Source organism: Sceloporus undulatus, chromosome 3 (assembly GCF_019175285.1).
Source record: "Sceloporus undulatus isolate JIND9_A2432 ecotype Alabama chromosome 3, SceUnd_v1.1, whole genome shotgun sequence".
NCBI lineage: Eukaryota > Metazoa > Chordata > Lepidosauria > Squamata > Phrynosomatidae > Sceloporus > Sceloporus undulatus.
Genome location: NC_056524.1, coordinates 104,045,808 through 104,056,344, shown reverse-complemented (window position 1 = coordinate 104,056,344; position 10,537 = coordinate 104,045,808). Strand labels below are relative to the sequence as shown.

At 40.3% G+C, this 10,537-nt stretch overlaps 1 long non-coding RNA gene across 1 annotated transcript; it reads left to right on the top strand.

The window, feature by feature from the left end:
• Positions 1 to 6,438: 6,438 nt before the first annotated feature.
• LOC121924926 lies at positions 6,439 to 10,537 on the top strand. The gene is made up of 3 exons (XR_006102764.1): positions 6,439 to 6,487; positions 8,272 to 8,506; positions 10,098 to 10,537. It is a non-coding gene; the product is annotated as an uncharacterized LOC121924926 (long non-coding RNA).

Below are 10,537 nucleotides of genomic sequence, written 5' to 3'. Positions count from 1 at the left end.
CAGAGGACCGGAGAGCGCGGGGAGGATTGTACGGGAGGAGGCGGTCCCTAAGATAGGATGCGGGAATGTATGTAGGCTCAGCTGTGTGTGCAGAGGTTAGGTTTTGAAACCATATTTATACCTTAAAACTAGTTGTAGGTGATGGGTTATTTCACCCTGTAACAAAGGCTGAATGACTTGTCCCAGGAATTGACAATGGGAATATGGACTGGTTGATGGTTTTAACAAGAGCAGTGATTGGATCAGGATATTCCTGAGATGGGTGGATGAAGATGTTTGGCTGGAACAAAACAGGGGGTAGGCAGTGAGAGATTGGCGTACTGTCTTGGATATGAAGAGAAGGTTTTGTGACAAATATAGACTATTTGGGGGAAGAAAGAAGCACATTAGATTTAATGGGTTTGTTCACTTGGATGTACACATGCTTAGGGGAAAGATCCTTTTTTCCTGGGAACATGACCTAGTGTTGCTGAAAAGTCATTGATCTCTCAAAGACATGCTATCTCCAAATATGACATATCAAAATATGAGGACCCAAAAATACAGTACAGTAAGAAAGATTTAGGTTTTACTATTCCATTTATATGTTGTATCACAAGTCACATCTTCTATCAGAAGATGGTCAGAGTGAACCAATAACATGGTTAGGAAATATACACATCCATGTCAAGTGCAAGGACAGCCTGTGATCCATATGTGGGGACGAGGGACACTGCAAGATGGAAAGGTGAGCCCCCTTACTGTGTTGGACCATGAGTCACCATTGGTTGAGCATGATTATGATTAACAGATGAGCATGGAATGGGGTTAGCTGTGCAGTGATCTTCCCTCTGCAGCACTTGCATCTACTCCCATGTCTCATAATTTGAAACAGAACTGAACAAATGCAACAGGGAAGAGTGTGAGTGATTAGAGCACTGAGCAGCTCCATAACCTCAAACCATTCTCTCCTGGGGGGGATGCATATTTGTGGCAAGACTCATGGTAGAGTCATGTTCCTCACTAGTGTATAAGATAAAATCAAGAATTTCAAATCAGTTCTGTAAAGTCTGTGTTCTTCAGGTGCTACAATATGAAATATTTAGCTTTTCTTTTAGAGCTGGGACTCTAGAAATGTTTCACAAAAGGTACAAATAGATAGTCCTTAAAAGTGAAAGCCTTTTACAGATCTACTCAGAGGTAAGTCCCATTAAAAATCAATTGGGCTTGTTTCCATCTAAGTAGGTAGGACTACAATCCTATTCACACTTGTCAGGGAGTAAATCTTGTTGACTTTAATTCTAGTAAAGTATGAGTAGACAGGAGAGCGATCATGGTGCAGTTGTTTGAGTGATGGACTATGACTGGAGACCAGGGTTCAAATCCCAGCTCAGCTACAGAAACTCACTGGATGATCTTGGGCAAGCCACACTCTCTCAGCCTCAGAGGAAGGCAATGGAAAATCTCCTATGGACAAAACTTGCCAAGAAAATCCCATGATAGGTTCACCTTAGGGTCACCAAAAATTGAAAATGACTTGAAGGCACACAAGAACAACAACAAATGAGTACACAGGTATTTATAATCTGCAATATTAATTAAAATTTTCATATATAAATGATAACTACAAAATGTAAAAAGGAAAGGGGGGGATCGTGCTGAGCACAAGGAAGATATTTCAAGATCTCTCTGTAGCAACTGCAAATGCCTTGGTAATCTCCTAGATATTTTTCAGGCTGATCGTTCACAGTTAAATTGCCTGCTGTAAAAGAAGAAAAGAAAAAAAGAAAAAAGAAAAAAGAAAGGAAATAAATTACAGTATACCTACTAATTGTCATTAATGGTATCTGTATAACCACATTAAAAAAAAAAGAAAAGCAAAACTAGGAAAATACTATTCTAAATTAAACTACATATAACATGTTTAACAGCATTTCACAATATGGCAAAAATAGTGCCATAATCCCAGGATTTGAGAGCTTGGAGCCACTGTACAAGCTGCCTTTCTAGTTTTACACTGAACTTTGACTCATTCGTTAATGCAATTATCTGTCTTCATACTTGCTGGATAGTCCAAATGCTATCCTCATATATATATATATATATACACACACACACACACACACACACACACACACACACACTCGAACAGTTTGATTACATTACCCTAACTAGGTTTGTTCCCATTCACATGGTATTTTAGAGTTACACTTGCATTCAAGAAAGGAAGGGCATTGCCTCAGTATGTGTTTTATTTGAATTGTCATAAAGAAACACAGGCAAACAAAATTTTCAAAAGAATTTTTTATAGAAAAATATCTTGGAAATAGGAGGAGGCACACTGGGATGGGCCATTTTGCTGCCTAATGCTGACGGTCAAGTCAAACCACCTATTTGATAAAGTCAGGCAATTTATTTTGAAAGCAAAAATGAATAACTCTATCTATCTCTCTATAGTCAGACATGGTTTCCACCACTCTGCAGATACATAAAAAGTGTGGGACCTCAAGTTCCATTGTCTTTAATGAGGGTGTGATGTGTGTGCTGCCGCATGCACGCACCACCATTGAAGACAAAGCAAGCTTGCCATCCATGGATTCTCAAATCCACAGATGGCAAGCCCACAAATGACAAGTTATCTATCTATCTATCTATCTATCTATCTATCTATCTATCTATTATCCCCAATTCACACTTTCTGGCAGTAAAAAAATACAATAATAAAATCATAACTAATAATATGTACTGTTAGTTCATGACACCCAAAATCTGGTGCTTGAGGTAGCCACTTGACTGCCTAATGGTAGAACCAGCCATGTGGGGAAGCTGCTCCTACAGAGTGAAGCTGTATCTAGCCAGATTCATTGGCACTACTTTTTCCTTCATTTAAATCAGAGGTGGAGAAAGCTGGGCCCAAGGACAGCATACAGCCTGTTTTGCAGTTTCTGAAGCCCCAGGGAGACCTCCAAATCTTCCAGGCCCTATTTACTGGTGTTTCCTTCTAATGGTTCCAAAATGTTTTAGATCTGCCACAGAACCCAAAAGCTCTCCAAGTATCTCACTGTTTGTACAATGCTCATAAAAGAACATAAAATAACATAAAAGTACAATAAATGCTTTTGTGAGTAACAGGATTCCAGTCAATGTATTTAGGATTGCCAATTTGGTGCAGTGGTTTGAGGGGAGGGCTAGGAGTCTGGAGACCAGGGTTCGATTACTGGCTCAGCCATATAAACCCACTGGGTGACCTTGGCCAAGTCATACTCTCTCAGCCTCAGAGGATGGCAATAGCATTAGCAACCCCCCTCTGAACAACTCTTGCCAAGAAAACCCCATGATAGGGTTGTCTTAGGGTCATCATAAGTCAGAAATGACTTGAAGGCACACAGCAACAACAACAAGGATGGGCAAAGGGCAGCTCTCCAGATGATGTTATACTACAACTCTCATCACTCCAAGCCAGAATAGCCAGTGGTGAGGAAGGCTGGGAGTTGCTGTCCAAAAGCTATATGTGTACCGAATATATAGTGGTAGTACTTTTGCCCCATGTCTCTTTTTCTGATACAGTCCTTTACACCTAACTTCAGCTGGTGGATCTTCAGGTTTTCAGCAAAAACAACCCTGATCCCTCAGACTTGACATGTGTCCAGCTCTGTGTCATAGGGAAAAGGAATAAAATATGAGTGGGAGGTAGGTGGGGAAGCATCTGTGTTGTGATTCAATGGGTACCCTAGCCAACAGTGCAAGGTATTTATTTCTGTTGTTAATAACAATTATCTTTGTTGGAACATATTTGCCCCTGGGATATTCTGACTATATTCAGAAGCTGCCCTTATCCACTGATATTAGACATACCTTATGTCTCCTGATGATTTATTGATTTAAATGAATGTTCTGTAGAAAAAATATATTTATCTAACACATACTGTGTTCCAAAATAACCAGAGGCTACTGCTTTTTAAAAAGAAAAAGAAACAAGAAACAGCTGCAACAAATGACTTTAAAACTCTTCTTGGTTGTGAAGACCCTGGGCTAAATCTAGTGTAATAGCAGAGGGAAACAATGTGCTAGTGGAGGTCCATGATTTTTCCAGTTGCAGAAGAAATAGCTTATTTATTCTTCTGGTCTGTGTGCATAAAACCATTTGTTCAAACTGCTTCAACAATGTGTTGTGTATCTTCTTCTGTTTCTGGTTCTGCCACCGAATGCACAGTGAGTTGCATTATAGGACACTTTGTTGGATTCCTCCCTTGTGCTTAATCTAAAAAACTGGAGTATCCACAGTACAAGATTACTGGTGCTTTGATACCACCTCATCTGCCATGTCCACAAAAATCAAGGAAGACATTTACATGGAACAACCTCTTGGATCTGAGAGATCAGGAAACAAGCTACTTGTGTACAAATGTCAGAAAAGTACTTATGATCTAAAACAAGATCAAGAGCTTGGAATGGGAAGCTAAACAAAATGTTCATCAAAGAAAGCTTCATATAATGGCAGAACTTACCCTTCTATCTACACATATAAATGGAGTTACATAATGACTTATGTTGATTATTTGATTTTGGCCTATGAAGATGAAGCTGATTTTCTACACGAAGAGATTGTAATAATAAGGCTAACTTATTACCTGGGAAAACAAATAGAAAGAGAGGAAAATGGAATGTATTTCTCTTCAAGAAAAATGTTTCATAATATGTTGGTACACCTAGGTCTCAAAGAGTTTAACCCAGTGGCTACATCTGTGGAAATAGACTATGGTGAACACAGTGAGCTTCTGTCACATAATAAACAATACAGAACTGCTGTAGGAAGGCTGCTATATCTAGCTATCATGAGTCCAGATAGTCCTTTAGCAGTTGGAATTCTTTGTAGAAAAAGAACAATTCAGAGAGTTAAAAGGACTGGAATGCAGTGAAAAGCATAGGTAGATTCTAAGGGGCACTGCACATGATTTGATTTTGTAGTGGTTTAAACATTTACAGACCATGCTGCAGAATGGAGATCCTCCATATCTCAAATATATCAGGGGGACATGTTCTTCTTTGAAGGAGGAACAGGAAGCTGGAACGTAAATAATAAAAAAGATGCTGTAGCACACCCATCTACTAAAGCAGGATATACATACACTGCCAGAGCATTCAAGAAATTTATGTGGCTATGCCAATTGCCAAAGGAACTTGAAATAACCAAACCAAAGCATTATAGAATTTCTAGAAGACAAACCTGCATAAAATTCTCCTGGACCAGAAAGCTTTACACTAAGAAAGCTAGTGCGAAATACCTGCTCAGATATCTGCAGGAAAAGGAAATTATTGAGATGAAATATTGCCCAAATATTGTTAGAATCATACAAACCACTGTATTCCCTATTACCATGTATGGATGTGAGAGCTGGACAGTTAAGAAAGAAGAAAGGAAGGAAATTAATTCATTTGGGATGTGGTGCTGAAGAAGAGCACTGAGGATGCCATGGATGGCCAAAAAGACAAACAAATGGGTCCTAGAACAGATCAAGCCAGAAGTCTTCCTGAAAGTCAAGATGACAAAACTGAAGCTGTTGAACTTCAGACACATCATTAGAAGGCATGACTCACTGGAGAAAAAAATAATGCTAGGAAAAGTGGAGGGAAGTAGAAAGAGAGCAAGACCACATGTTAGATGAATGAACCCTATTAAGGAGGTCATGGGTATGAGTTTACAGGAACTAAGCAGGGCAGTGGAGGACTGGGAGTCTTCAAGATGTCTCATCCACGGGGTCACCATGGGCTGAGATTGATTTCAGGACAGTTAAGAAAAACATATTGTTCATATGATTGCACCCATTCTCACCAAGCCACTTTCTAGAGACCGCATTCAGTTCTTGATAGAGCAGATGAATCTTGTTGACTAAAGCATTACTCAGAAAGGGTGTCAGAAGCAAACAGTTGTACAAAGTGATTAGTGAGAGAGGAGTGTCTAGATAATGCCTCTCCTTTGTTTCTGTATCTTTTTTGGTCTATGTATTCAAGCGTTTTGCTTCCTTCTTACCTTACCTGTTGAGCTCGTCCCCTTCTTCCAGAAGTTAGTTAGTCTCTTTGTTCACGTTGTCGGGTAAGGGAACATCTATGGTTTCCATCAGCTTTTAGGTGCTCTTGTAACCATGTATAGGTCAATTTCTTTTGTATGTCTCCTTTCTTATCTCAAGATGCATTTCCTGAGACAATAAACATGCGTTTTTCTTTTTTACCTTAGAAGAGCAGCCTAAGTGATTACTCCTATTTCTACCACAAGCTCATATTGCACTATTGGAAGATTTTTGCATTCTCTTCCTCCCTGCTGAAATAGATAGGGATTTCATGCATGCAAACTTTCTCTCTCTCTCTCTCTCTCTCTCTCTCTCTCTTTGATTCAAACTAACCATGTGATTTAGGTCACTCCCCCTTTGGGACTAACTGACATTCTCTCTCAAAGATTTTCAACTGAACTGTATGTTTTCCATCTTCCTCCTCTCTCAGCTTTGTAAAGGTGGTGAGATAAAGATTTCTTTTTACCTGAACTATTCACTAGCTAGATTAGGATATAGCCTTTTATGTAAATATAGATGAAAGCCATTAGTAAACTTTTGTTTTTAACTACTTGTGTTGTTTTTGGAGTCAGTCTCAGTTCTTAGGGAAGCATGTTTAGACCAAGGGATGAAACAGACAGGCAGAAAAAGCAGCTTTGAAGCTGCCTTTTCTGAAACCGCATTGAAACCCCACCAACTGCACCACCTGCTCCCAAGGCAGCTGGAGTGTTCATGTCATGACCACTTGGTGTGGCTTCAAGCTGCGCTACTGGGTACTTTTTTTAAACTGTTCCTCCACCATCCCTCTGCACCTTTGCAGGAGTAAACTCCTGGCGGCTGCCATCCCATTGGATAGCCGTCACTGTGCAGCACTTCACCAGGACAGGGCATCTGAGTAGAGGTGTGCCCATGCAGATGCTGGCAGGATACAATCATGCCCCCCTTCACCCCATGCCCCCTTTTTGACTGTCTGTTTTGTGTGTGTGTTGTACTCATCTCCATGAGCGGTGTCATGGTTTCTCTTTTGGGCATTGCCACCCTCACCACTTAGGTATGGCAGCTCCATCCCTTTTAATTGCACTCCTACAATGGAGCATTTACATGCACAATTAGGGTTAGGGTTTGGAAAGAGTGCTTCTTTAGAGCTGCCCAGTTCAGCATAGTTTCTGAACAGAAGCAGAAAAATCCAGTTCCTTTTTAATCCAGCTTTTCTCTTTTGATATTTAATATTTTTGTTTCCTTATCAAAGGCTGAAGTCTTAGAAAACTATGGCCCAGTACAGATGGGAAGAAACAGACAACCAGAGGCAATTGCATGGCCCCAGCCACTTAGATTGGCTTCTTTTTGGCAGTGAGTTGGTGCCACACGGTACTGAGCCATAGATACCAGGGCGGGTTACAGACCGCCGAAAAGTGGCGGCCTGCACCCGCCCCTTTCCCCGCCAGATCGGGGCCTCAGTGGCTAGAGCGGCAGCCGCTGCGGCCCCAATCCGCCACTTTCCAGGCTGCGGAGAAGTGGCAAAAGGCCCCTTCCCCGCAGCCTGGAAAGGGGTTCAAGCCCCAAGGACACCCCACGGCGGCGGGGAGGAGAAAGGGGCCGCTTGGCCTCTTTCTCCTCTGCGTCGCTGGGCGCAGCTGTCTGAAGGCTGCGCCCAGCGACGCAAATGGAAAAGGGGCGCACTATTCGCCCTGGCATGGCGTGACGACGTCACGTCAGCGCTGCCCCATATAGAGGCAGCGTGGTCATGACATCATAATGGCGGCGGCCATGTGGAACGCACGGAGCGCGCATTTTTAGGCCCATCTGTAACGGGCCCAAATATTTCTACAACTCTCCAAATTCTTTACTCCACACCCTTGAATTAAAACACTAGAGCTCTCTGGCTAAGAATTCCAAGCAATTCACTGTAAATCCTAGCACTCCATTGGAGGAAGCTATGGCAGTTAAAGTAGTAAAGTCTGCAGCATGGATATAATCACAATGTCTGCTTAAGATCATTTGTAGTAACAGAATGGAAGTGCCAGTTACTGGCCCTTGCCAGAACAACATTATACATCTATGCCCAGATGGGGAAAAAAAAGAGTAAATTTTAAAAATCCCCTCAAAAACATGAAAAATGAAGTCAAATTTTGTGGCCTGTTATATTCTAAAAGTGCCTCATTACAACCCACTAGGAATGTATTTGTAACTTGAATTAACTTCATTGATTTGATTTGTCAGACAAATATGTCATTTATTTATTTAGCAATTCAAAATCTGTATTTCGATTGAACTGTTCAGAAAGAAATTCAGAGGTTATTAACACACTAGTAGAGGCTTCCAAACCAAGGTGTCCAGGTGTCCATGTTAATTGTCTCCAAGAATATGTTTTGGACAGTTAGCCCCAAACAGTACTGCCAACTGTGAAGGATTATGGAGATTATAGTCCAATATATGAAGACTGCATCCTGTTGGAGAAGATTGGACTACATTTTATAAAGGTACAGGGGGTATATTCATGTAAATTCACTTCATCTGTTTAAAAAAGATCAGAGGTAGCAGCCATTTGATAACATTTCCCAGAAGTGTTGTCTTGCTTAATTAAATAGAAATAAATTGCCTAAAAGTAGGTAAGCATGTTACTTTTTAATGAAATAAATGTAATTTTGGTCTTTAAGTACTTGCAAGTTCATCAGAATCACATGCATAAATTAAGGACAACAAGTTGGTATAGAGTGGAAAATGTGAACCAATCACTCAGATGAAGTTTTCTGACATTTAAACTCTATTTTATTTTGCAACCAATGATTTTGTGATGTCACAAGTAACAGATAATTATATCTAAGCATGCCATTAAATGAAAAGCTGTCCAGATTAATGAGAATTTAGACTGCTAGGTCATGAAATTAATATAAATATGAGTGAAGTCATTTTAGTAGGATCTCTTACAACAGCTACACAAGGACAAAGAAACACTACAGCCAGCCTGAACAAGAAGAGAGCCAGAAAGCAGCTGCAAAACAGAAGCAATTATAAATCTTACTGTTTGCAGAAGTGGGGAGGCAGGGGATGAAGTAGATGGGTTCCCAAGCATTGCTTTTTTTATAGGAAATTTTGTACTAGAGGTAAAAATAGCATGAAAAGAGTAGGCATTGATTCCTGTACCAAGAAGAAAAGCAGCTCAGCATGTTTCAACAAACTTGCCCCTCCTCTCCCTTCTGCTGAGTTAAATGAATATAAACTCCTTTTGCACTTAGAAATACTAATAAACTGAGGACAAAGGGAAAAGTGAGAGGAGGAAAAAGAAACAGACATTTTCAAAGCAGGGGGGAAAGTGGGACTACAGAGGATTAATCAGGACTGTCTTGTCAACTCTTGGAAAGCTGGAGGGTATGAGATACCTGATGTATGAAAGTCAAAATAATGTGCTTAATTACAAAATGTGAGATCAGCCTATGAAATCTACTTGCAAGGGTCTTCTTTTTCCACTTATGGAGGAAGAGTTTGCCTCGATTTAACCATCCAGCTGATTTTCATGTAAGACTTAGTTGCATAGTTGCAAGTCATTTTCAACTTAGGTGTCCCTAAGGCCACAATAACCCATAGTTATCTTGGGGGTTTCTTGGCATAATTTGGTCAGAGGCCTTTGCCTTCTCTGATGTTGAGAGAGTGTGACCTGTCCAAGGTCACCCAGTGGTTTCCATGGTTGAGCAGATATTCGGACCCTGGTCTCTAGCGTCATAGTCCTATGGTGAAACCACTGCATCATACAGGCTCTCTTAACATGAGTGATTAAGCTTTTAAAGGCACACTTGGTGTGTCTTTTCCCAACCTTGTTTTTCTACATGAAAGGACACCTCTAAATCAAGTACTCAGCGTTTCATCATTAATTACATGCTACAATATGTCTTAATGAAGACCAATGCATTTTGCTTGTTGGAAGTCCAAGGTAAATCAATCCATAACAAGCAGTACTGTAAAACTGATTATTCTGTTAGCTTCTATAGTCAAGACATGTACAATCTTTAGTTTTTTGTGGGTTTTTCAGGCTATGTGACCATGTTATAGAAGAATTTATTTCTGATGTTTCAGAAAACTATGGATGTCATCCATTGAAAGCCTTCGATTTCACACCTACAATCTGCCTCCCAGCTTCTGTTGCTTCACACACTGCCATGTTAACAGCACTTCTTCCTTGGACAAATATATCCACCAACCTGGATGTTAAAATGTCTCATGTCCTAGATGCAGACATCTGCTAGAGAGATTTCCGTGAGAAACAAAACACTGAAAATTAAAATGTAAGATCAAAGATTACATGATGTCAGAGACCAAAGAACTAAAGAAGTCAAAATAGTAAATGCCATTTGAATGCATTAAATCCCCTAGTTCAGCTAATTCAACTAGTTCCACACCACCATCACCCAAAATAAATGAGACACAAGATATATTTTCATATGAGCCTTAAAATCTCTGAGCGGGGAGTTCAGGGAAAGTTTAAAGCAGAAACTGTTTGACACATTGAAATAAGT